The 26,050-nt window shown below is 45.1% G+C and overlaps 1 non-coding gene across 1 annotated transcript; it reads right to left on the bottom strand.

Moving 5' to 3' along the window:
- Nucleotides 1-3,541: 3,541 nt before the first annotated feature.
- On the bottom strand, nucleotides 3,542-3,672 carry LOC119946267. Its single transcript, XR_005456373.1, has one exon.
- Between the last annotated feature and the right edge of the window lie 22,378 nt (nucleotides 3,673-26,050).

Raw genomic sequence — 26,050 nt, 5'->3', positions numbered from 1 at the left:
ATACTTCCCAAGCGCTTAGTACAGTGCTCTGCACATAGTAAGCGCTCAATAAATACGATTGATGATGATGATGATGATAGCCAGCAACACCACCAGGAGGATAGGAAAGGCTAAACAAAAGTAGGAATCACGTCTGTGCTATTCTACGTGGCTTTTGTGTTAACGTCTCAAATCAATCAATTGTATTTATTGAGCGCTTACTGTGTGCAGAGCACTGTACTAAGCGCTTGGGAAGTCCAAGTCGGCAACATCTAGAGACGGTCCCTACCCAACAGCGGGCTCACAATCTAGAAGGGGGAGACAGGCGACAAAACAACGCATATCAACAAAATAAATACAGGATCACTAGAAACAATATACCAATTCAGTTTTTTCTGAAGACCATGGGCATTCTCTGCCCTGCTTATTTTTGTTTTTTTCCCCCATAATTTCACATACCATTTAGCGATCACTTTCAGGTTCACAATTCCAAGGTTTATTTTGATACAGCCCACTGTTGGGTAGGGACTGTCTCTATATGTTGCCAATTTATACTTCCCAAGCGCTTAGTACAGTGCTCTGCACATAGTAAGCGCTCAATAAATATGATTGATGATGATGATGATGATGATAGCCAGCAACACCACCAGGAGGATAGGAAAGGCAAAACAAAAGTAGGAATCACGTCTGTGCTATTCTACGTGGCTTTTGTGTTAACGTCTCAAATCAATCAATTGTATTTATTGAGCGCTTACTGTGTGCAGAGCACTGTACTAAGCGCTTGGGAAGTCCAAGTCGGCAACATCTAGAGACGGTCCCTACCCAACAGCGGGCTCACAATCTAGAAGGGGGAGACAGGCGACAAAACAACGCATATCAACAAAATAAATATAGGATCACTAGAAACAATATACCAATTCAGTTTTTTCTGAAGACCATGGGCATTCTCTGCCCTGCTTATTTTTGGGTTTTTTTCCCCCATAATTTCACATAGCATTTAGCGATCACTTTCAGGTTCACAATTCCAAGGTTTATTTTGATACAGCCCACTGTTGGGTAGGGACTGTCTCTATATGTTGCCAATTTATACTTCCCAAGCGCTTAGTACAGTGCTCTGCACATAGTAAGCGCTCAATAAATATGATTGATGATGATGATGATGATAGCCAGCAACACCACCAGGAGGATAGGAAAGGCTAAACAAAAGTAGGAATCACGTCTGTGCTATTCTACGTGGCTTTTGTGTTAACGTCTCAAATCAATCAATTGTATTTATTGAGCGCTTACTGTGTGCAGAGCACTGTACTAAGCGCTTGGGAAGTACAAGTTGGCAACATATAGAGACAGTCCCTACCCAACAGCTCGTGACCCGAGCTTCCAATGCTCCGTTTCCTCTCCCTCCATCCTCTGCTTCCCGCCCTTCCCGTATGGTGAGGGAGATATTTCGATTTTAATATATCGTTGAACAAGATGAAAAATATTTTAAATGTACATTAGTAATATTTTAACGGCATTGGGCTTCACCGTCTGGGAACCATCTTCCAAGAAGATCAAAGCATTTGACAAACATCAGCTCCTTCATCCTCACAGTTTCTCCCCGGGAGATGGGCTGGTGGCCAACGGTTTTGCTCCATTTAAAGGGAGGCAAAGGAATATAAAAGGCTTCATAGAAGACGTCCGTCGGTGACAGAACTCAGAAGGAAATCCAGGAGTCAATCAATCAATCGATCGTATTTATTGAGCGCTTACTGTGTGCAGAGCACTGTACTAAGCGCTTGGGAAGTACAGGTGGCTCATACATCACCTCCTGGCTTTTCACCAAATAAACTCCCAATCCAATGAAGGGAAGCAGTGCTGGATAGAGCACGGGCCTGAGTTCTAATCCTGCCTCCACCGCTCACCTGCTCTGGGACCCTGGGCAGGTCACATGACTTCTCTGGGCCTCAGTTACCTCGTCTGTAAAACGGGGGTTAGCTCTTGCTCCCTCCTACTTCGACTCTGAGCCCCGTGTGGGACGGGGACCGTGTCAATCAATCAATATCAATCGTATTTATTGAGCGCTTACTGGGTGCAGAGCACTGTACTAAGCGCTTGGGAAGTCCAAGTTGGCAACATAGAGAGACGGCCCCTACCCAACAGTGGGCTCACAGTCTAAAAGGGGGAGACAGGGAACAAAACCAAACATACTAACAAAATAAAATAAATAGAATAGGTATGTACAAGTAAAAAAATATGTACATCATCATCATCATCAATCATATTTATTGAGCGCTTACTATGTGCAGAGCACTGTACTATGAGCTTGGGAAGTCCAAGTTGGCAACATATAGAGACAGTCCCTACCCAACAGTGGGCTCACAGTCTAAAAGGGGGAGACAGGGAACAAAACCAAACATACTAACAAAATAAAATAAATAGAACAGGTATGGACAAGTAAAATAGAGTAATAAATATGTACATCATCAGTCATATTTATTGAGCGCTTACTATGTGCAGAGCACTGTACTAAGCACTTGGGAAGTACAAATCGGCAACATCTAGAGACGGTCCCTACCCAACAGTGGGCTCACAGTCTAAAACGGGGAGACAGGGAACAAAACCAAACATCCTAACAAAATAAAATAAATAGAATAGGTATGGACAAGTAAAATAGAGTAATAAATATGTACATCATCATCATCATCATCAATCATATTTATTGAGCGCTTACTATGTGCAGAGCACTGGACTAAGCGCTTGGGAAGTCCAAGTTGGCAACACATAGAGACAGTCCCTACCCAACAGCGGGCTCACAGTCTAAAAGGGGGAGACAGGGAACGAAACCGAACATACTAACAAAATAAAATAAATAGAATAGGTATGGACAAGTAAAATAAAGAGTAATAAATATGTACATCATCATCATCATCATCAATCATATTTATTGAGCACTTACTATGTGCAGAGCACTGTAATAAGCGCTTGGGAAGTACAAATCGGCAACATCTAGAGACGGTCCCTACCCAACAGTGGGCTCGCAGTCTAGAAGGGGGAGACAGAGAACAAAACCCAACATACTAACAAAATAAAATAAATAGAATAGGTATGGACAAGTAAAATAGAGTAATAAATATGTACATCATCATCAGTCATATTTATTGAGCGCTTACTATGTGCAGGGCACTGTACTAAGCGCTTGGGAAGTCCAAATCGGCAACATCTAGAGACGGTCCCTACCCAACAGCGGGCTCACAGTCTACAAGGGGGAGACGGGGAACAAAACCCAACATACTAACAAAATAAAATAAATAGAATAGATATGTACAAATAAATAAATAGAGTAATAAATATACACATATACACGTGCTGGGGGGAAGGAAGGATTGTATTATTGTATTATTACTACAATACAACAATCAACGGACACATTCCCTGCCTACAAGGAGAATCTTCCAGCCGCGGGAGCCAATGACCTCACAGGGTGTCCAAGCTGATTAGCTGGCGTCTACCCCAGTGCTGGGCACATAGTAAGCGCCTAAATGCCCCGGCACTTAATGGACATCCCTTTAAACCGCGAACTGAACCTTGTAGGTAGAGTAAGTAGGCCCTGAGTCGGCCTGGCACCCAGGGCCTGTTCCTCTACCTTTTCATGTAGGAGGAGCGTATCAGTCGAACCCGCTGGACTGCCATGGCTCGACTTTCTTAATCCTCCACGGGGACACCCCAAAGAGCCGGGTGCGAATTCCGCCGCTCACCTGCTCTGTGCGAGAAAGTCACTCCGCTTCTCTGTGCCTCGGTGACGGAGAACGGGGAGGAAATGGGTGGGAGAGACGAGGCGGTGGCAGCAAATATTACGTTATGTAGTGCTTAGCACAGTGCTTTGCACACAGTAGGCGTTCAGTAAATACAAACAAATGTGTCTGCCTCATCTTCCCGCCCCAAACCTCTGCCAAACCTAACTTTCCTATCACAGCTGACGTCCCCCCGCCGTCCTCCCTTCCCCTTAGGCTGTAAGCTCGCTGTGGGCGGGAATGTGTCTGTCACATTGTTGGATTGTCTGCTCATCATCGATCGTATTTATTGAGCGCTTACGGTGTGCAGGGCACTGTACTAAGCGCTTGGGAAGTACAAACTGGCAACATGTAGAGACGGTCCCTGCCAAAGAGTGGGCTCACAGAGGACAGGCCTGAGAGTCAGAGGATTTGGGTTCTAATCCTGACTCCACCACTTGTCCGCTCCGGGACCCTGGGCAGGTCCCTTTACTTCTCTGGGCCTCAGCTCCCCAAACGCTTAGCACAGTGCTCTGCGCATAGTAAGCGCTCAATATTGCTTGGCACACAGTAAGCAATCAATAATTTCAACAATTTCACCCTCTATTTTCCTATTGTTGCCAAGCCCTGTCACCCTTAATCCCCATTTTACAACTGAAGTGGAGTACTATTCACGCCAACGTGTACTTCCCAAGCGCTTAGTACAGTGCTCTGCACACAGTAAGCGCTCAATAAATACGACTGATGATTTATTGAGCGCTTAACTGTGTGCAGAGCACTGTACTAAGCGCTTGGGAAGTACAAGTTGGCAACATATAGGGACGGTCCCTGCCCAACAACGGGCTCACAGTCCCGAATCAATCATATTTATTGAGCGCTCACTGTGTGCAGGGCACTGTACTAAGCGCTTGGGAAGTACTAGCAAGACATAGTAGACGGAGCCCGGGCGCGAGGTGGTCACGGGTTCTAGCCCTGACTCTACCACCTGTCTGCCGTGTGACTTTGGGCAAGTCACTTCACTTCTCCGGGCCTCAGTTCCCTCATCTGGAAAATGGGGATGGAGACTGTGAGCCCCACGGGGGACAGGGACTGTGCCCAACTCTGCTTGGCTCCACCCCAGCGCTTAACAAATATTATTATTATTTTTAGCTGAGGCCCAGAGACGCCAAGTGATTTGCGGCAGGTCGCCCAGCAGCAGACAACGTTGTGGGCCGGGGATGGGTCTATTTATTGTTGTATTGTACTCGCCCAAGCGCTTAGTACAGTGCTCTGCACACAGCGAGTGCTCAACAAATACGATTATATGAATGATTAGAAGACGGGTCGGGATGGGGTAGTGGATAGATAAGGCCCGGGGAGCCGCAGGTCATGGGTTCTAATCCCGGCCCCTCCGTCTGCCCGCTGTGTGACCTTGGGCAAGTCACTTAACTTCTCTGGGCCTCAGTTCCCTCATCTGGAAAATGGGGTTTTAGACCGGGAGCCCCATGCGAGACGGGGACTGTGTCCAACCTGATCAGCTTGTATCTACCCCAGCTCTTAGTCCAGCGCTTGGCACATAGTGAGCACTTAGACACTTAACACTCCGCCACTGACCACCTGTGTAACTTTGGGCAAGTCCGCTGACTTCTCTGTGCCTCGGTTCCCTCATCTGTAAAATGGGGGTGAAGCCTGTGAGCCCCACGTGGGACGACCCGATCACCTTGCCTCTCCCCCAGCGCTTAGAACAGTGCTCGTCCCATGAGCCCACTGTTGGGCAGGGACTTTCTACGTTGCCAATTTGTCCTTCCCAAGCGCTCAGTACAGTGCTCTTGCACACAGTAAGCGCTCAATAAATACGATTGATGATGATGATGATCATGATGATGATGGTATTTGTTAAGCGCTCACTATGTGCAAAGCACTGTTCTAAGCGCTGGGGGGGATACAGGGTGATCAAGGTGTCCCACGTGGGGCTCACAAGTCTTCATCCCCATTTTACAGATAGGGGAACTGAGGCTCTGAGAATTTAAGTGACTTGCCCAAGGTCACACAGCAGACATGTGGCAGAGTCGGGATGATGATGATAGTAAGTGCTCAACAAATGCCATCATTATTATTATTATTACCTTGTATCTACCTCAGAACAGTGCCTGGCACATAGTAAGCGCCTAAAAAAACTCCATCATCATCATCATCATGAATAAACTCCCAGGACAGTGCTCTACCCATTAGACCACTCTGCTTCCCCTTCTGCTTAGTGCAGCGTGACTCAGTGGAAAGAGCCCGGCCTTGGGAGTCAGCGGTCATGGGTTCGAATCCCGCCTCTGCCGCTTGTCTGCTGGGTGACTTTGGGCAAGTCACATCACTTCTCTGGGCCTCGGTTCCCTCATCCGGAAAATGGGGATGAAGAGTCACATCACTTCCCTGGGCCTCAGTTCCCTCATCTGGAAAATGGGGCTGAAGAGTCACATCACTTCTCTGGGCCTCAGTTCCCTCATCTGGAAAATGGGGATGAAGACTGTGAACCCCACGTGGGACTGCCTGATTAGCTTGTATCTACCCCAGCGCTTAGAACAGTGCTTGGCACATAGTAAGCGCTTCCTAGGTGCCAGGCACTGTACTGAGCGCTGGGGTGGACACAAGCCAATCGGACTGGACCCAATCCCTGTCCCTCGTGGGGCTCGCGGTCTCCATCCCCATTTGACAGATGAGGGAACTGAGGCCCAGAAAAGTGAAGTGACTCGCCCAAGGTCACACAGCAGACAAATGGAGGAAGCGGGACTAGAACCCATGACCAGCGTGGCTTTAGTGGAAGGAGCCCGGGCTTGGGAGTCAGAGGTCGTGGGTTCTAATCCCGTCTCTGCCACTGTGTGACTTTGGGCAAGTCACTTCACTTTTCCGGGCCTCAGTTCCTTCATCTGGAAAATGGGGATGAAGACTGTGAGCCCCTGTGGGACTGCCTGATTATCTTGTAACCTCCCCAGTGCTTAGAACAGTGCTTTGCACATAGTGAGCGCTTAATAAATGCCATCATTATTATTATTACTACCCCAATAGTGAAAACAGTGCTTGGCACATATCCATTCATTCAATCGTATTTAATGAGCGCTTACCGTGTGCAGAGCACTGTACTAAGCGCTTAGGAAGTACAAAGTAAGTGCTTACACAGTAAGCGCTTAACAAATGGGCTTAGAACAGTGTTTTGCACATTGTAAGCGCTGAATAAATGCCATTATTATTATAAATGGGGATTAAGACTGTAAGCCCCACGTAGGCCAACCTGATTATCTTGTAACCTCCCCAGCACTTAGAGCAGTGCTTTGCACATAGTAAGCGCTTAATAAATGCCATTATTATTATACATGGGGATTAAGACTGTGAGCCCCATGTGGGCCAACCTGATTATCTTGTAACCTCCCCAGCGCTTAGAACAGTGCTTTGCACATAGTAAGCGCTTAATAAATGCCATCATTATTATTATTACTACCCCAATAGTGAAAACAGTGCTTGGCACATATCCATTCATTCAATCATATTTAATGAGCGCTTACTGTGTGCAGAGCACTGTACTAAGCGCTTAGGAAGTACAAAGTGCTTAGGGCTTACATAGCAAGCGCTTAATAAATGGGCTTAGAACATTGCTCCAGCGCTTAGAACAGTGCTTTGCACATAGTAAGCGCTTAATAAATGCCATTATTATTATAAATGGGGATTAAGACTGTGAGCCCCACGTGGGACAGCCTGATTATCTTGTAACCTCCCCAGCGCTTAGAACAGTGCTTTGCACATAGTGAGCGCTTAATAAATGCCATCATTATTATTATTACTACCCCAATAGTGAAAACAGTGCTTGGCACATATCCATTCATTCAATCGTACTTAATGAGTGCTTACCGTGCGCAGAGCACTGTACTAAGCGCTTAGGAAGTACAAAGGAAGTGCTTACATAGTACGCGCCTAACAAATGGGCTTAGAACAGTGCTTTGCACATAGTAAGCGCTGAATAAATGCCATTATTATTATAAATGGGGATTAAGACTGTGAGCCCCACGTGGGCCAACCTGATTATCTTGTAACCTCCCCAGCGCTTAGAACAGTGCTTTGCACATAGTAAGCGTTTAATAAATGCCATTATTATTATACATGGGGATTAAGACTGTGAGCCCCACGTGGGCCAACCTGATTATCTTGTAACCTCCCCAGCGCTTAGAACAGTGCTTTGCACATAGTAAGCGCTTAATAAATGCCATCATTATTATTATTACTACCCCAATAGTTACAACAGTTCTTGGCACATATCCATTCATTCAATCATATTTAATGAGCGCTTACTGTGCGCAGAGCACTGTACTAAGCGCTTAGGAAGTACAAAGTGCTTAGGGCTTACATAGCAAGCGCTTAATAAATGGGCTTAGAACATTGCTCCAGCGCTTAGAACAGTGCTTTGCACATAGTAAGCGCTTAATAAATGCCATTATTATTATAAATGGGGATTAAGACTGTGAGCCCCACGTGGGACAGCCTGATTATCTTGTAACCTCCCCAGCGCTTAACAGTGCTTTGCACATAGTAAGCGCTTAATAAATGCCATCATTATTATTATTACTACCCCAATAGTTAAAACAGCGCTTGGCACATATCCATTCATTCACCCAAGCGTATTTACTGAGCGCTTACTGTGCGCAGAGCACTGTACTAAGCGCTTAGGAAGTACAAATTCATTCACTCAGTCGTATTATTGAGCGCTTCCTGTGCGCAGGACACTGTACTAAGCGCTTAGGGAGTACAAATTCATTCACTCAACCGTATTATTGAGCGCTTACTGTGCGCAGAGCACTGTGCTAAGCGCTTAGGGAGTACAAACTCATTCACTCAATCGTATTACTGAGCGTTTACTGTGCGCAGGGCACTGTACTAAGCGCTAAGGGAGTACGAATTCATTCACTCAATCGCACTGTTGAGCACTTACTGTGCGCAGAGCACTGTACTAAGCGCTTAGGAAGTACAAAGGCATTCACTCAATCGTAGTATTGAGCGCTTACTGTGCGCAGAGCACTGTACTAGGCGCTTAGGAAGTACAAATTCATTCACTCAATCGTATTATTGAGTGCTTACTGTGTGCAGAGCACTGTACTAAGCGCTTAGGAAGTACAAACGCATTCACTCAATCGTAGTATTGAGCGCTTACTGTGCGCAGAGCACTGTACTAAGCGCTTAGAAAGTACAAATTCATTCACTCAACCGTATTATTGAGCGCTTACTGTGCGCAGAGCACTGTACTAAGCGCTTAGGAAGTACAAATTCATTCACTCAATCGCATTATTGAGCGCTTACTGTGCTCAGAGCACTGTACTAAGCGCTTAGGGAGTACAAATTCATTCATTCAATCATATTATTAAGCGCTTACTGTGCGCAGAGCACTGTACTAAGCGCTTAGGAAGTACAAATTCATTCATTCAATCGTATTATTGAGGGCTTACTGTGCGCAGGGCACTGTACTAAGCGCTTAGGAACTACAAATTCATTCATTCAATCGTATTATTGAGCGCTTACTGTGCGCAGGGCACTGTACTAACCGCTTAGGGAGTACAAATTCATTTTTTCAATCGTATTAATGAGCGCTTACTGTGCGCAGGGCACTGTACTAAGCGCTTAGGGAGTACAAATTCATTTATTCAATCGTGTTACTGAGCGCTTACTGTGCGCAGGGCACTGTACTAAGCGCTTAGGAAGTACAAATTCATTCACTCAGTCATTGAGCGCTTACTGTGCGGAGAACACTATACTAAGCGCTTAGGAAGTACAAATTCATTCACTCAATCGTATTATTTAGCGCTTACCGTGCGCTGAGCACTGTACTAAGCGCTTAGGGAGTACAAATTCATTCATCCAATCGTATTTACTGAACGCTTACTGTGCGCAGGGCACTGTACTAAGCGCTTAAGAAGTACAAATTCATTCACTCAACCGTATTATTGAGCGCTTACTGTGCGCAGAGCACTGTACTAAGCGCTCAGGAAGTACAAATTCATTCACTCAACAGTATTATTGAGCGCTTACTGTGCGCAGAGCACTGTACTAAGCGCTTAGGAAGTACAAATTCATTCATTCAATCGTATTATTGAGGGCTTACTGTGCGCAGGGCACTGTACTAAGCGCTTAGGAAGTACAAATTCATTCATTCAATCGTATTATTGAGCGCTTACTGTGCGCAGGGCACTGTACTAACCGCTTAGGGAGTACAAATTCATTTTTTCAATCGTATTAATGAGCGCTTACTGTGCGCAGGGCACTGTACTAAGCGCTTAGGGAGTACAAATTCATTTATTCAATCGTGTTACTGAGCGCTTACTGTGCGCAGGGCACTGTACTAAGCGCTTAGGAAGTACAAATTCATTCACTCAGTCATTGAGCGCTTACTGTGCGGAGAACACTATACTAAGCGCTTAGGGAGTACAAATTCATTCACTCAACCGTATTACTGAGCGCCTACTGTGCGCAGGGCACTGTACTAAGCGCTTAGGAAGTACAAATTCATTTATTCAATCGTATTAATGACCGCTTACTGTGCGCAGGGCACTGTACTAAGCGCTTAGGAAGTAGAAATTCATTCACTCAATCGTATATTTGAGCACTTACTGTGCGAAGAGCAGTGTACTGAGCGCTTAGGGCGTACAAATTCATTCACTCAGTCGTATTACTGAGCGCAGAGCACTGTACTGAGCGCTTAGGAAGTACAAATTAATTCACTCAATCATAGTATTGAGCGCTTACTGTGCGCAGAGCACTGTGCTAAGCGCTTAGGGAGTACAAATTCATTCATTCAGTCGTATTATTGAGCGCTTACTGTGCGCAGAGCACTGTACTAAGCGCTTAGGGAGTACTAAGTGCTCAGTGTTTACGTAGTAAGCACTTAAAAAATGGGGATTAAGACTGTGTGCCCCACGTGGGACAACCTGACCACCTTGTAACCTCCGCAGCGCTTAGAACAGTGCTGTGCACATAGTAAGCGCTTAATAAATACCATTATTATTAAATGCCATTGTTGTTATTATTAAATACCATTAATATTACTATTAAATGCCATTATTATAACTATTAAATACTATCATTATTACTATTATTCTACGCATCCTGGCGTCTACACAAGGGAGCTGTGAGGTGTCTGAGGCCTTACCTTCCGGTGGCCGTTGGCATCCAAAATGGCGGCTCCCTCCCGGCCCAGCGCGTGACGCGAGCCACTTCCGGTCCCCGCGACGTCACTTCCTGTCCCCCCGCGGCACGCGCATGCCCACAACGCTCCCACTACCCCCCACCTCGGCCGGGGTCGGGGCCCCGCAGCGACTGTGCACGCGCATGCCCACCACGCTCACACTCCCCCCTCGGCCGGGGACGGGGCCCGCAGCGACTGTGCGCGCGCATGCGTCTGCGAGGCGCATGCGCGACGAGGGGACTGAGCGCGTGACGCGGGTCACGTGGCTGCCCCATGGGACTGATTCTGTGGGCGGGGGGGGGAGCACGTGCCTGCTGGCCGTTCGACGGGTGTCAATCAATCAATCAATCAATCAATCCTCATCATCATCAATCGTATTTATTGAGCGCTTACTATGTGCAGAGCACTGGACTAAGCGCTTGGGAAGTACAAATTGGCAACATCTAGAGACAGTCCCTACCCAACAGTGGGCTCACAGTCTAGAAGGGGGAGACAGAGAACAAAACCAAACATACTAACAAAATAAAATAAATAGAATAGATGTGTACAAATAAATTAAATAAATAAATAAATAGAGTTAAAAAAATATGCACAAACATATATACATATATACAGGTGCTGTGGGGAAGGGAGGGAGGTAAGATGGGGAGATGGAGAGGGGGAATCGTATTTATTGAGCGCTTACTGTGTGCAGAGCACTGTACTAACCGCTTAGAAAATACAAAGTGCTTAGTGCTTACATTGTAACCTCCCCAATAACTATGGGGACTCCCCAGTAACCAGAGGGTCAGAGTTACTGGGTTACTGGGACTCCCCAGTAACCTCTTACTGTGTGCAGAGCACTGTACTAAGCGATTGGGAAGTACAAGCTGGCAACATATAAAGACAGTCCCTACCCAACAGTGGGCACACAGTCTAAAAGACAGGCCTACTTATTGAGCGCTTACGGTGTGGAGAACACTGTAGTAAGTGCTTGGGAGAGGACAACAATAAACTCCCACAGTCTCTGTCCACAATGAGCTGTGTAATAACAATAATAAGGATGGTATTTGTTAGGCGCTTACTATGTGCCAAGCACTGTTCTAAGTCCTGGGGTTGATACAAGGTAATCAGGTTGTCCCACGTGGGGCTCACAGTCTTAATCCCCATTTTACAGATGACTTGTTAAGCAATTACTATGTGCCAAGCACTAAGTCCTGGGGTAGTGTTGTCCACTAGCAGACTTGACATGACTGACTCCATTTTGTGTATGCTGACAGTAGCCCTCCATTTTGTGCAGGCCGTGAGAACAACTCCTGTTTTTTTGTATTTTATGCAAGGCTCAGCAACAGATGTCTTCAAGGCCAGTAACACCTATCTATGCAAGGCCATGGGGCAGATAACAACAACCTGCACAAGGCAGTGAGAACAGAGAATAATGAGAATTTGTAACATCTTGTCGGTCCTAATTGGATTCCTGAAATTCCCAATTGCTCCGCTCCCATGTTGCTGTGACTCAATAAAAGACACAGTGAGAATGGGATTGGGGCTGCTTGTCACTCGTACCTCTCCCGGGAGGTGAACGGGCAGGTAGCCACTTTCCTTCTTTACTGCTCTATCTGAACTCATGTCTCCGAGTCATTTTTCCTATCTGCGTCACCACCCTGGGTACAAGAACCCTGCGGCCGATTTACACCGATTAACCTATTTTGCACCCTACTTGTCGATAACAGGTAGATATAAGGTAATCAGGGGGCTCACAGTCTTAAAACCCATTTTACAGATTATTTGTTAAGCAATTACTATGTGCCAAGCACTTTTCTAAGTCCTAGGGTTGATACAAGGTAATCAGGTTGTCCCACGTGGGGCTCACGGTCTTAAAACCCATTTTACAGATGATTTGTTAAGCAATTACTATGTGCCAAGCACTGTTCTAAGTCCTGGGGTAGATACAAGGTAATCAGGTTGTCCCACGTGGGGCTCACAGTCTTAAAACCCATTTTACAGATGACTTGTTAAGCAATTACTATGTGCCAAGCACTGTTCTAAGTCCTGGGGTAGATACAAGGTAATCAGGTTGTCCCACGTGGGGCTCACAGTCTTAAAACCCATTTTACAGATGATTTGTTAAGCAGTTACTATGTGCCAAGCACTGTTCTAAGTCCTGAGGTAGATACAAGGTAATCAGGTTGTCCCACGTGGGGCTCATAGTCTTAAAACCCATTTTACAGATGATTTGTTAAGCAATTACTATGTGCCAAGCACTGTTCTAAGTCCTGGGGTAGATGCAAGGTAATCAGGTTGTCCCACATGGGGTTCATAGTCTTAAAACCCATTTTACAGATGATTTGTTAAGCAATTACTATGTGCCAAGCACTGTTCTAAGTCCTGGGGTAGATACAAGGTAATCAGGTTGTCCCACATGGGGCTCATAGTCTTAAAACCCATTTTACAGATGACTTGTTAAGCAATTACTATTTGCCAAGCTCTAAGTCCTGGGGTAGATACAAGGTAATCAGGTTGTCCCACATGGGGCTCACAGTCTTAAAACCCATTTTACAGATGATTTGTTAAGCAATTACTATGTGCCAAGCACTGTTCTAAGTCCTGGAGTAGATACAAGGTAATCAGATTGTCCCACATGGGGTTCACAGTTTTAATCCCCATTTTACAGATGAGGGAACTGAGGCACAGAGAAGTGACTTGGCCAAGGTCACACAGCTGACAAGTGGTGGAGTCACGATTCAAACCCACGACCTCTGATGTGCCAGGCACTGTACTAAGCACTGGGGTGGATACAAGCAAATTGGGTTGGACACAGTCCCTGCCCCACTTGGGGCTCACAGTCTTTATCCCCATTTTATAGATGAGGTCACTGAGACCCAGTGAAGTGATTTGCTGTTTGCTGTTTGCCGTGTTCTCTGGCCGCAATTCAATTGCATTTATTGAGTGCTTACTGTGTGCAGAGCACTGTACTAAGCGCTTGGAAAGTAAATTTGGCAACAGAGACAATTCCTACCCAACAACGGACTCACAGTCTAGAAGGGGGGAGACAGACAACAAAACAAGTAGACAGGCATCAATAGCATCAATATAGAATTATATACATTAATAAAATAAATAGAATAATAAATATGTATAAATATACACGTGCTGTGGGGCAGGGAAGGGGGTAGAGCAGAGCGGGGAGTCGGGGTGATGGGGAGGGGAGGAGGAGCAGAGGAAAAGGGGGGCTCAGATTGGGAAGGCCTCCTGGAGGAGGTGAGCTCTCAGTAGAAGCAGGGAAGAGAGCTAGCTTGGCGGATGTGAGGAAGGAGGGCATTCCAGGCTGGGGGTCGATGGCGGGACAGGTGAGAATGAGGCCCAGTGAGGAGGTGAGCGGTGGCAGAGGAGCAGAGTGTGCGGGCTGGGCTGAAGGACAGAAGGGAGGTGAGGTAGGAGGGGGCGAGGGGATGGACAGCCTTGAAGCCGAGTGATGAGTTTTTGCTTGATTCATAGGTTGCCAGGCAGCCACTGGAGATTTTTGAGGTGGGGAGTGACGTGCCCAGAGCGTTTCTGTAGAAAGATAATCTGGGCAGCAGAATAGACCGAAGTGGGGAGAGACAGGAGGATGGGAGATCAGAGAGGAGGCTGATGCAGTCATCCAGTCGGGATAGGATGCAGAGCATTCATTCATTCATTCAATCGTATTTTAGTACTGTGTGCAGAGCACTGTACTAAGTGCTTGGGAAGTACAAGTTGGCAACATATAGAGACAGTCCCTACCCAACAGCGGGCTCACAGTCTAGAGCACTGTACTTCCGCTCTCTCGTTCGCCTCTCACATCCAAGCCGTCACCAAAACCTGCCGGTCTCAGCTCCGCAACATTGCCAAGATCCGCCCTTTCCTCTCCATCCAAACCGCTATCCTGCTCGTTCAAGCTCTCATCCTATCCCGTCTGGACTACTGCATCAGCCTCCTCTCTGATCTCCCATCCTCTTGTCTCTCCCCACTTCAATCCATACTTCACGCCGCTGCCCGGATTGTCTTTGTCCAGAAACGCTCTGGGCATGTTACTCCCCTCCTCAAAAATCTCCAGTGGCTGCCAATCAATCTGCGCATCAGGCAGAAACTCCTCACCCTGGGCTTCAAGGCTGCCCATCCCATCGCCCCTTCCTACCTCATCTCCCTTCTCTCCTTCTACAGCCCACCCTGCACCCTCTGCTCCTCTACCGCTAATCTCCTCACCGGGCCTCGTTCTCGCCTGTCCCGCCGTCGACCCCCGGCCCACGTCCTCCCCCGGGCCTGGAATGCCCTCCCTCTGCCCATCCGCCAAACTAGCTCTCTTCTTCCCTTCAAGGCCCTACTGAGAGCTCACCTCCTCCAGGAGGCCTTCCCAGAATGAGCCCCCTCGTCCTCTCCCCCTCCTCCCCTTCTCCATCCCCCCCACCTTACCTCCTTCCCTTCCCCACAGCACCTGTATATATGTATATATATTTGTACATATTTATTACTCTATTTATTTAACTTGTACATATCTATTCTATTTATTTTATTTTGTTAATATGTTTTGTTTTGTTCTCTGCCTCCCCCTTCTACACTGTGAGCCCACTATTGGGTAGGGACCGTCTCTATATGTTGCCAACTTGTACTTCCCAAGTACAGTGCTCTGCACGCAGTAAGCGCTCAATAAATACGATTGACTGATTGATTACTAAGCGCTTGAGAGAGTACAAGAGAACAATGTAACAGAGTTGGTAGGCACTTTCCTTGTCTGTAATGGGCTTGCAGTCTAGAAGCCGTGATAGTTTTTATTGAGTGCTTTACTGTGTGCAGAGCGCTTTGGAGAGTGCAATAGAATAGAGTTGTTTGCCACATTCCCAGGCTGTTCCAGAGAATCCTTGCCTGGCGACAAGGGGCTGTTAGCACGTTTAAGATGTATTGTATCTCCTAAGCGCTTAGTACAGTGCTCTGCACATAGTAAGAGTTCAGTAAATATCACTGATTAAGAGGAATTTGAATTGGCAGGGGTGGGAATTCATCCATAGTAAGGGCTTAACAAATGCCATCATTATTATTATCACACATAGGATAGAGAAGCAGCGTGGCTCAGTGGAGAGAGCCCGGTCTTTGGAGTCACAGGTCATGGGTTCAAATCCCAGCTCCACCACTTAGTTGTGTGACTTCGGGCAAGTCACTTCACTTCTCTGTGCCTCAGTTCCCTCATCTGTAAAATGGGGATTAAGACTGTGAGCCCCACGTGGGACAACAAAATCACCTTGTAACCTCCCCAGCGCTTCGAACAGTGCTTTGCACCTAGTAAGCGCTTAATAAATGCCATTATTATTATTATTATAGTCCCTTTGGGGGGAAAATGCAGCGGGGAGGTTTGAAGGAATCCAGCTTTTCAGAGACAAAATTTAAAAAAAAATTATTTACCACAGGACAGCTTTTTCTGCCACACACACACTCACACGTCACTTCATCTCTCTGTGCCTCAGTTCCCTCATCTGTAAAAAGGGGATTAAGACTGTCTATGGGGGAAAAGGGACCGTGTCCAACACGATTAGCGCATATCCACCCCAGTGCTCCCCTCTCAGAATGGCACCTGGAGATTTTCCAGGCAGCTACAGGAGGGAGACCCAAGCAGAGGCCTCTCCATTCCTCCTAGCTTGAGCAGTGGCTAGCAAGTGGAAGGTGCTCTGCTACAACTAAAAACTCACCCATGCTGGGCAGCAGTGGCCTGGGAGAGAGTTGAGGGCAGACACTCGAGGTTACTGTGCGGAAGGAGGCAGGCAACGGTAAACCACCTCTGGATTTTTCCCAAGAAAACTCTATGGATCTATTAGCAGAATGATGGCAGATGGAGGTGGGGCATTCTGGGAGAGATGTGTACATGGCGTCACTCTGGATCAGTGATAACTCTGCAGCATAAGACAAGACTTAGTACGGTGCTTAGTACCGTGCCTGGCACTTAGTAAGTGCTTAGCAAATACAATTATTATTATTACACACGTGTGTGCCCTTTCTCTTTCCCTTTCTTTCCCTTTCTCTATCTTTCCTTTTCTCTCTCGCTTTCCCTTTCTCCCTCTCTTTCCCTTTCTCTTTCCCCTTCTCTCTTTCATTTTCTCTCTCCCTTTCTCTTTCCCTTTCTTTCTCCCTTTCTCTCATTCTTTCCTTCTCTCTCTCTCTCTTTCCCTTTCTCTCTCCCTTTCTCTCTCTTTCCCTTTCTCTTTCCCCTTCTTTCTCCCTTTCTCTCTTTCCCTTTCTCCCTTTCTCTCGTTCTTTCCCTTTCTCTCTCTCTCTTTCCCTTTCTCTCTCTCCCTTTGTCTCTCTTTCCCTTTCTCTTTCCCCTTCTTTCTCCCTTTCTCTCCCTTTCCCTTTCTCTTTTCCTTTCTTTGTCTCTCCCCCATGCTCTTTCCCTTTCTCTCTCTCTCTCTTTCCCTTTCTCTCTCTCCCTTTCTCTCTCTTTCCCTTTCTCTTTCCCCTTCTTTCTCCCTTTCTCTCCCTTTCTCTTTTCCTTTCTTTCTCTCTCCCTCATGCTCTTTCCCTCTCTATTCTCCTCCTCCCTCTCATTTCCCCCCACTTCTTCCCCCTTTGTTTCTCCCCACCCCTTGTTCCCCCCTCTGTTCCTCCACTAAGCTCCATCAAACGGACTGAGGGATGGAAGGCAGAAAAGCAATAACTTCGGCCACAATAAGGCTTTAAAATGAGCCCCGTAAGGCTCCTTCCCACAGGATCTAAGACAGGTTCTGAACAAGACATCCCAGACAGAGCAATTGCTCTTAACCAGACCCCTGAAGGAAGATTTCCTGGCAGCTGTATTTTACTTCTCCCTCACCCCCCACACTCCTTCCAGGGGCCCCTGGGGTAAGGTTTCCGTGGATACCAGCCTCTTTAAAAGTTGAAAGTTTTCCAACTTTCAAAATTTTAAATTTTAAATTTTTTTAAAAAAATTTAAAATTTAAAATGTAAATTTTAAAAATTTTCAAGGCTTTTAAAAATTCTGTTCCCTGGCGAGCACCTTTCAGTCTCAAGAGATGCCGGCTTACAGGAGATGTGATTAGAGAAGCAACGTGGCCTAGTGGGTAGCTCAGTGTGAGGAGGAAATGTGTCTGTTGTTCTCTTGTCCTCTCCCAAGAACTAAGTACAGTCTTTCCACACAGTAAGGGATCAGTAAATACGATGGAATGATAGAGCATGGGCTTGGGTGTCACAGGACCATTTCATAATCATAATTATGATATTGGTTAAGCCAGGCACTGTATTAAGCACTGGGATGGATACAAGCAAAGAGAGCTGGACACAGTCCCTGTCCCCCCAGGGGGCCCGCAGTCTCAATCCCCATTTTACAGATGAGGGAACTGTGGCACAGAGAATTGTGTGACTGTGAGCCCACTGTTGGGTAGGGACTGTCTCTATATGTTGCCAACTTGTACTTCCCAAGCGCTTAGTACAGTGCTCTGCACACAGTAAGCGCTCAATAAATACGATTGATGATGATGATGAAGTGACTTGCCCAAGATCAGACAGCAGAGAGGCGGCAGAGCCAGGATTAGAACCCACGACCTTCAGACTCCCAAGGCCGGGTTCTACCCCTTACGCCATGCTGCTTCTCTAGAACCTGGGCCCTAATCCCAGCTCTGCCACTTGTCAGCTGTGTGACTCTGGGCAAGTCACTTTAAGCGCTTAGTACAGTGCTCTGCACACAGTAAGCGCTCAATAAATACGATTGAATGATGATTGAATGAACTTCACTTCTCTGGGCCTCAGTTCCCTCATCTGTAAAAGGGGGATTAAGACCTGTAAACCCAACGTGGGACAATCTGATTACCTCATATTCTCCCCTCCAAGTGCTTAGAACAGTGCTTGGCACATAGTAAGCACTTAACAAATACCATAATTATTATTTTGTGGGTCAGGGTCTGTGGTGTTTTCAAGCCCCGGCAGCCAAATGGCTCTGTTTAACTCCACGTTCCCCTAATCGGCGTGTCAGTTTTTGCCTTTTCCTGATTTGATCCTATTTTATTACTAGTGGGGGGCGGATTGACATAATTTTCCGCCCCCTCCCCGCCCCAGCCCCTGCCACGGGGCGAACACACCATTAGACTGTGAGCCCACCGTTGGGTAGGGACTGTCTCTAGATGTTGCCAATTTGTACTTCCCAAGCGCTTAGTACAGTGCTCTGCACATAGTAAGCACTCAATAAATACGATTGATGATGATGATGATGATAAGGAGGAAAGGAGAGGCTGAAGAGATGGACTCCTAAGTACTCCCCCATTCACTCAATCTTATTTATTGAGCACTTACTGTGTGCAAAGCACTGTACTGATGGCTTGGAAGGGAACAATAGACGGGCACATTCCCTGCCCACAAGGAGCTCACAGTCTAGAGGGGGAGACAGACCTTAATGTAAATAAATAAATAACCCCAGCCCAAGGAAGAGCAACTGAGCAGCTACTAGTGCTTTATATCAATCAATCGTATTTATTGAGCGCTTACTGTGTGCAGAGCACTGTACTAAGCGCTTGGGAAGTCCAAGTTGGCAACATCTAGAGACAGTCCCTACCCAACAGTGGGCTCACATGGTGTAGCGGATGGAGCCTGGTCCTGGGAGTCAAAGTCACGGGTTCTAATTCTGACTCCGCCACGTCTGCTGCATGGCCTTGGGCAAGACACTTCACTTCTGTGCCTCAGTTCCCTCACTTTGGGCGAGTCACTTAACTTCTCTGCACCTCAGTTACAGCATCTGTAAAATGGGGATTGACTGTGAGCCCTCTGTGGGACAACCTGATCCCTCTCTAGCCTCCCCAGCCCTTAGAACGGAGTTTTGCACAGAGTAAGTGCTTAACAAATGCCATTATAATGAGGATGAAGACTGTGAGCCCCATGTGGGACAAAGACTGTGTCCAACCTTATTTACTGGTATCCACCCCAGCGCTTAGTATAGTGCCTTAATTATTATTATTATCTTATTAACCCAGAGGAAAGGGTTGGGAAAGATGCAATGGGGACAGACAATTGTGGGGGAAAAAGATCCCTGCCATTTTGAAAGAGAGGTCTGGCCTTGATCTTGGGATGGCAGGACACAGGGCTCACCTCTCTCTGACAGTCAGTGGTATTTATTGAGCGCTTATCGGGTGCAGAGCACTGTACTATGCGCTTGGGAGAGCACAACATAACAGACGTATTTCCTGCCCTCAGTGCACTTACAGTTGGGGGGTGGGGGGGCGGACACCAGTTGATCATATTTATTGAGCGCTTCCTGGCTGCGGAGCACTGTACTAAGCACTTGGGAGAGTAAATGTAACAATATAACAGACACATTCCCTGCCCACCACAAGCTTATAATAAAGAGGAGGAGACATACATGAAGAGAAATGACAGATATGGACGTAAATGGTTTGGGGTCGGGAAGGAGGAAGAACAAAGGGAGCGGATAGTGTGCCCCGGGAGGTAGAAGGATCTGGGTTCTAGTCCCACCTCCTACAAAGTGCTTAATACAGTGCTTTGCACACAGTAAGTGCTCAGTAAATACAATTTACCCAGACTAAGCCCCGCTTTCCCTCTGATCCCCTTCACTCCCCATCCCCTCGTCTCACTCCCTTGGCTCTACCTCCCCCCCCCCGCCCAGCATTTGTGTATGTATGTACATATTTATAATTCTATGTATAGGAATAATGTGTTTATATCTATAATTCTATTTATTTATATTGATGCTATTGATGCCTGTTAATCTGTTTCGACGCCCGTCTCCCCCCCCCCCGCTAGACTGTGAGCCCGTTGTGGGCAGGGACTGTCTCTCTTTGGTGCCGAATTGTACTTTCCGAGTGCTTAGTACAGTGCTCTGCACTCAGTAAAGACCACTGAATGAATGTATGATTGACTATAAACCACGTATTCAGCCTGACACCAAATCCCTCTAGACGGTAAGCTCGTTGCGGGCGGGGAATGTGTGTGTTATAATGCCATATTTGGGCAAGTCACTTCACTTCTCTGGGCCTCAGTTCTCTCATCTGTAAAATGGGGATGAAGACTGTGAGCCCCCCGTGGGACAACCTGATCACCTTGTAACCTCCCCAGCGCTTAGAACAGTGCTTTGCACATAGTGAGCGCTTAATAAATGCCCTTATTTATTATTATTATATTGTCCTCTCCCAAGCTCATAGTACAGTGCTTTGCACACAGAAAGTGCTCAATAAATACCATTATTATTATTATTATTATATTGTCCTCTCCCAAGCTCATAGTACAGTGCTTTGCACACAGAAAGTGCTCAATAAATACCATTATTATTATTATTATTATATTGTCCTCTCCCAAGCTCATAGTACAGTGCTTTGCACACAGTAAGCGCTCAATAAATACCATTGAATGATTGAAATCCTGTCAGCAGCGTGGCTCAGTGGAAAGAGCCCGGGCTTTGGAGTCAGAGGTCATGGGTTCGAATCCCGGCCCAGCCACATGCCTGCTGCGTGACCTCGGGCAAGTCACTTAACTTCTCTGAGCCTCAGTTCCCTCATCTGTAAAATGGGGATTAAGATTGTGAGCCCCACGTGGGACAACTTGATCACCTTGTATCCCCCCCTCCAGCGCTTAGAACAGTGCTCTGCACATAGTAAGCGCTTAACAAATGTCATCATTATTATTATCCAGGTGACCCCGCTCTTGGGGAACCCTTGGAAAATACTTGGACTGTGAACCCCACATGGGACAGGAATTTAGTGCAACCTGATTAGCTTGCATTCATTCATTGATTCAATCGTACTTATTGAGCGCTTAATGTGTGCAGAGCACTGTACTAAGAGCTTGGAAGATTACAATATAACAATAAACAGACACATTTCCAGTCCCTGCCTCTACCCAGGTGCTTAGTACAGTGCTTGGTATATAGTGTGCAACAAGAACCATAAAACAAACAACACACACCAATTTTGGGATTACTCTGTCCACTCCAATCAGTCAAGGGTATTTATTGAGCGCTCACCATTTATTTATTTACTTATTTGTAAATTTATTTATTTTATTTGTACATATTTATTCTATTTATTTTATTTTGTTAACATGGTTTGTCAATGGTATTTATTGAGCGCTCACCATTTATTTATTTATTTATTTATAAATTTATTTATTTTATTTGTACATATCTATTCTATTTATTTTATTTTGTGAACATGTTTTGTCAATGGGATTTATTGAGCGCTCACTATTTATTTATTTATGAATTTATTTATTTATTTTATTTGTACATATTTATTCTATTTATTTTATTTTATGAACATGTTTTGTCAATGGGATTTATTGAGCGCTCACTATTTATTTCTTTATGAATTTATTTATTTATTTTATTTGGACATATTTATTCTATTTATTTTATTTTGTGAACATGTTTTGTCAATGGGATTTATTGAGCGCTCACTATTTATTTCTTTATGAATTTATTTATTTATTTTATTTGTACATATTTATTCTATTTATTTTATTTTGTGAACATGTTTTGTCAGTGGTATTTATTTATTTATGAATTTATTTATTTATTTTATTTGTACATATTTATTCTATTTATTTTATTTTGTGAACATGTTTTGTCAATGGGATTTATTGAGCGCTCACTATTTATTTATTTATGAATTTATTTATTTATTTATTTTATTTGGACATATTTATTCTATTTATTTTATTTTGTGAACGTGTTTTGTCAATGGGATTTATTGAGCGCTCACTATTTATTTATTTATGAATTTATTTATTTATTTTATTTGTACATATTTATTCTATTTATTTTATTTTGTGAACATGTTTTGTCAATGGTATTTATTGAGCGCTCACTATTTATTTATTTATGAATCTATTTATTTATTTTATTTGGACATATTTATTCTATTTATTTTATTTTGTGAACGTGTTTTGTCAATGGGATTTATTGAGCGCTCACTACTTATTTATTTATTAATTTATTTATTTATTTTATTTGTACATATTTATTCCATTTATTTTATTTTGTTAACATGTTTTGTCAATGGGATTTATTGAGCGCTCACTATTTATTTATTTATGAATTTATTTATTTATTTTATTTGGACATATTTATTCTATTTATTTTATTTTGTTGACATGTTTGGTTTTGTTGTCCATCTCCCCCTTCTAGACTGTGAGCCCGCTGTTGGGTAGGGACCGTTTCTAGATGTTGCCAACTTGGACTTCCCAAGCGCTTAGTACAGTGCTCTGCACACAGTAAGCGCTCAATAAATACGATTGAATGAATGAATGAATGAATGAATGCTGAGCGCCGTACTGGTGCTTGAGAATTTTGTAAGGTTCCCCCCCCCCGCCCAATGGTATTTCTTAAGTGCTTACTATATTCCTAATGCCTAATTAGGCATTAATTGCTATATTAATACTAATTACTATATTCCTAATGCCTATATTCCTAATTCCTATTCTTTTAGACTGTGAGCCCACAGTTGGGTAGGGACTGTCTCTTTATGTTGCCAACTTGTCCTTCCCAAGCGCTTAGTCCAGTGCTCTGCACAGAGGAAGCGCTCAATAAATACGATTGATGATGATAATGCTGTACTAAGTGTTGGGTTAGATACAAGCAAATCAGATTGGACACAGTCCATGTCCCACAGTAATAATAATAATAATGATAATAATGGTATTTAAGGGCTTAGTTTGTGCCACACACTGTTCTAAGCGCTGGGGTAGATACGAGGTGATCAGGTTGTCCCACGTAGCGCTCACAGTCTTAATCCCCATTTTACAGATGAGGGAACTGAGGCACAGGGGAGTGACGAGACTTACCCAAGGTCACACACCACACAAGTGGCAGAGGCTGGATTAGAACTCAGGGCCTTTGACTCCCAATCCTGGGCTCTATCTCCTAGGCCAAGCTGCTTCTCTAATCACATCATCTCCTGTCAAGCCTGCATCTCTTTTAGACTGTGAGCCCACTGTTGGGTCAGGACCGTCTCTATATGTTGCCAACTTGGACTTCCCAAGCGCTTAGTACAGCGCTCCGCACACAGTAAGCGCTCAATAAATACAATTGATCGATTGATTGATCTCTTGAGACTCCTTAACCATTTTAACGTGTCCTTAGACAGAAACCGCTTCATCCTCCTGATCTTCTTGGCTGCTTTTCTCTGCACCTTCTCTGTCTCCATTGTATTCCCCTAAAATGTGGCATGCTTTGGTTTACAGTGTGGTCTAGTGGTTAGAGCACGGGCCCGGGCGTTAGGACCTGGGTTCTAATCCCGGTTCTGCCATTTGCCTACTGTGTGACTTCGGGCAAGTCACCTAATTTCTCTGGGCCCCGGTTACCTCATCTGTAAAACGGGGATTGAGATGGTGAGCCCCTCGTGGGACAGGGACCGTGTCCAACCTGATTAGCTTGAATCTACCCCGGAGCTTAGTACATTCATTTGTATTTACTGAGCGCTTACTGTGTGCAGAGCACTGTACTAAGCGCTTGGGAAGTACAAGTCGGCAACATATAGAGACGGTCCCTACCCAACAGTGGGCTCGCAGTCTAGAAGGGGGAGACAGACAACAAAACAAGTAGACATCTTGTTAGGTACATCATCATCATCATCATCAATCGTATTTATTGAGTGCTTACTGTGTGCAGAGCACTGTACTAAGCGCTTGGGAAGTACAAATTGGCAACATATAGAGACAGTCCCTACCCAACAGTGGGCTCACAGTCTAGAAGGGGGAGACAGACAACAAAACAAGTAGACATCTTGTTAGGTACATCATCATCATCATCAATCGTATTTATTGAGCGCTTACTGTGTGCAGAGCACTGTCCTAAGCGCTCGGGAAGTACAAATTGGCAACATATAGAGACAGTCCCTACCCAACAGTCTAAAAGGGGGAGACAGAGAACAAAACCAAACATACTAACAAAATAAAATAAACATGGTACATGGTAAGTGCTTCACAAATACCACCGTTATTATTATTTACTACCAAGACATAGTTCAGCCTTTGAAATTGTTTTCTGTTTACTGTGTGCAGAGCACTGTCCTAAGCGCTTGGGAAGTACAAATTGGCAACATCTAGAGACAGTCCCTACCCAACAGTGGGCCCACAGTCTAAAAGGGGGAGACAGAGAACAAAACCAAACATACTAACAAAATAAAATAAACATGGTACATGGTAAGTGCTTCACAAATACCACTGCTATTATTATTATTTACTACCAAGACATAGTTCAGGCTTTGAAATTGTTTTCTGTCCCATTTCTATTTCACACCAGTTGGGGCTTTCTAGCTTGTGCCACCAATTGAACCGAAGTTTTCCGCCGCAGCCGCCTCCTTCTCTGCCGCCTTTTTCTCCGCAAGGTAACACTCGATCCATTGATCAATTCATCGGTGATATTTAGTGGGTACCTACTGAGTGCTTGGCCCTGTACTAAGCCCAGCGGTAACAAGACTCACACCTTCCCCGCCCTCGAATAACTCGGAACTTAATGGCGAAGACCAAGAAAAATTAACTTCTAAAGTTGTGAAAGCAGGGGGAAGTGCAAAGATGGAACAGGAAGCCTTGAAATATCCACCCCTCCCATCTGTGTGTTTTATTCCTATCTCAGGAACATGTGTATATTTCTATTTACTTACAAATTCATCTATCCAGCTACCTGGATTCAGCCTGATGTGCTTCGGCATGCTTGCACACAGTAAGCGCTTGATTATCTATTCTATTTATTTTATTTTATTTTGTTAGTATGTCTGGTTTTCTTCTCGGTCTCCCCCTTTTAGACTGTGAGCCCACTGTTGGGTAGGGACTGTCTCTAGATGTTGCCAACTTGGACTTCCCAAGCGCTTAGTACAGCGCTCTGCACACAGTAAGCGCTCAATAAATACGATTGATTGATTGATTAATAAATTCCACAATCATTTATCATTGTTATTAAAAGCACGTCAGGATGAATCCAGGTAGCTGGATAGATGAATTTGTAAGTAAATGGAAATATACGCGTGTCCCTGAGATAGGAATAAAACACACAGATGGGAGGGGGGGGATGTTGACAGGGAAACAACCTCAACTTTCCTTACACTAGTCAAGTTCACCTTCATTAAAAATAAAAATAAGTTAGGATTTCTATGTTAAGAAAGGATGGGCATTAGTTATGTCTTCACCTCCTCCTTTAGTAGGGGAGGGG

Source organism: Tachyglossus aculeatus, chromosome 26 (genome assembly GCF_015852505.1).
Source record: "Tachyglossus aculeatus isolate mTacAcu1 chromosome 26, mTacAcu1.pri, whole genome shotgun sequence".
Lineage (NCBI taxonomy): Eukaryota > Metazoa > Chordata > Mammalia > Monotremata > Tachyglossidae > Tachyglossus > Tachyglossus aculeatus.
This window is presented reverse-complemented; position numbering and strand designations above follow the sequence as displayed.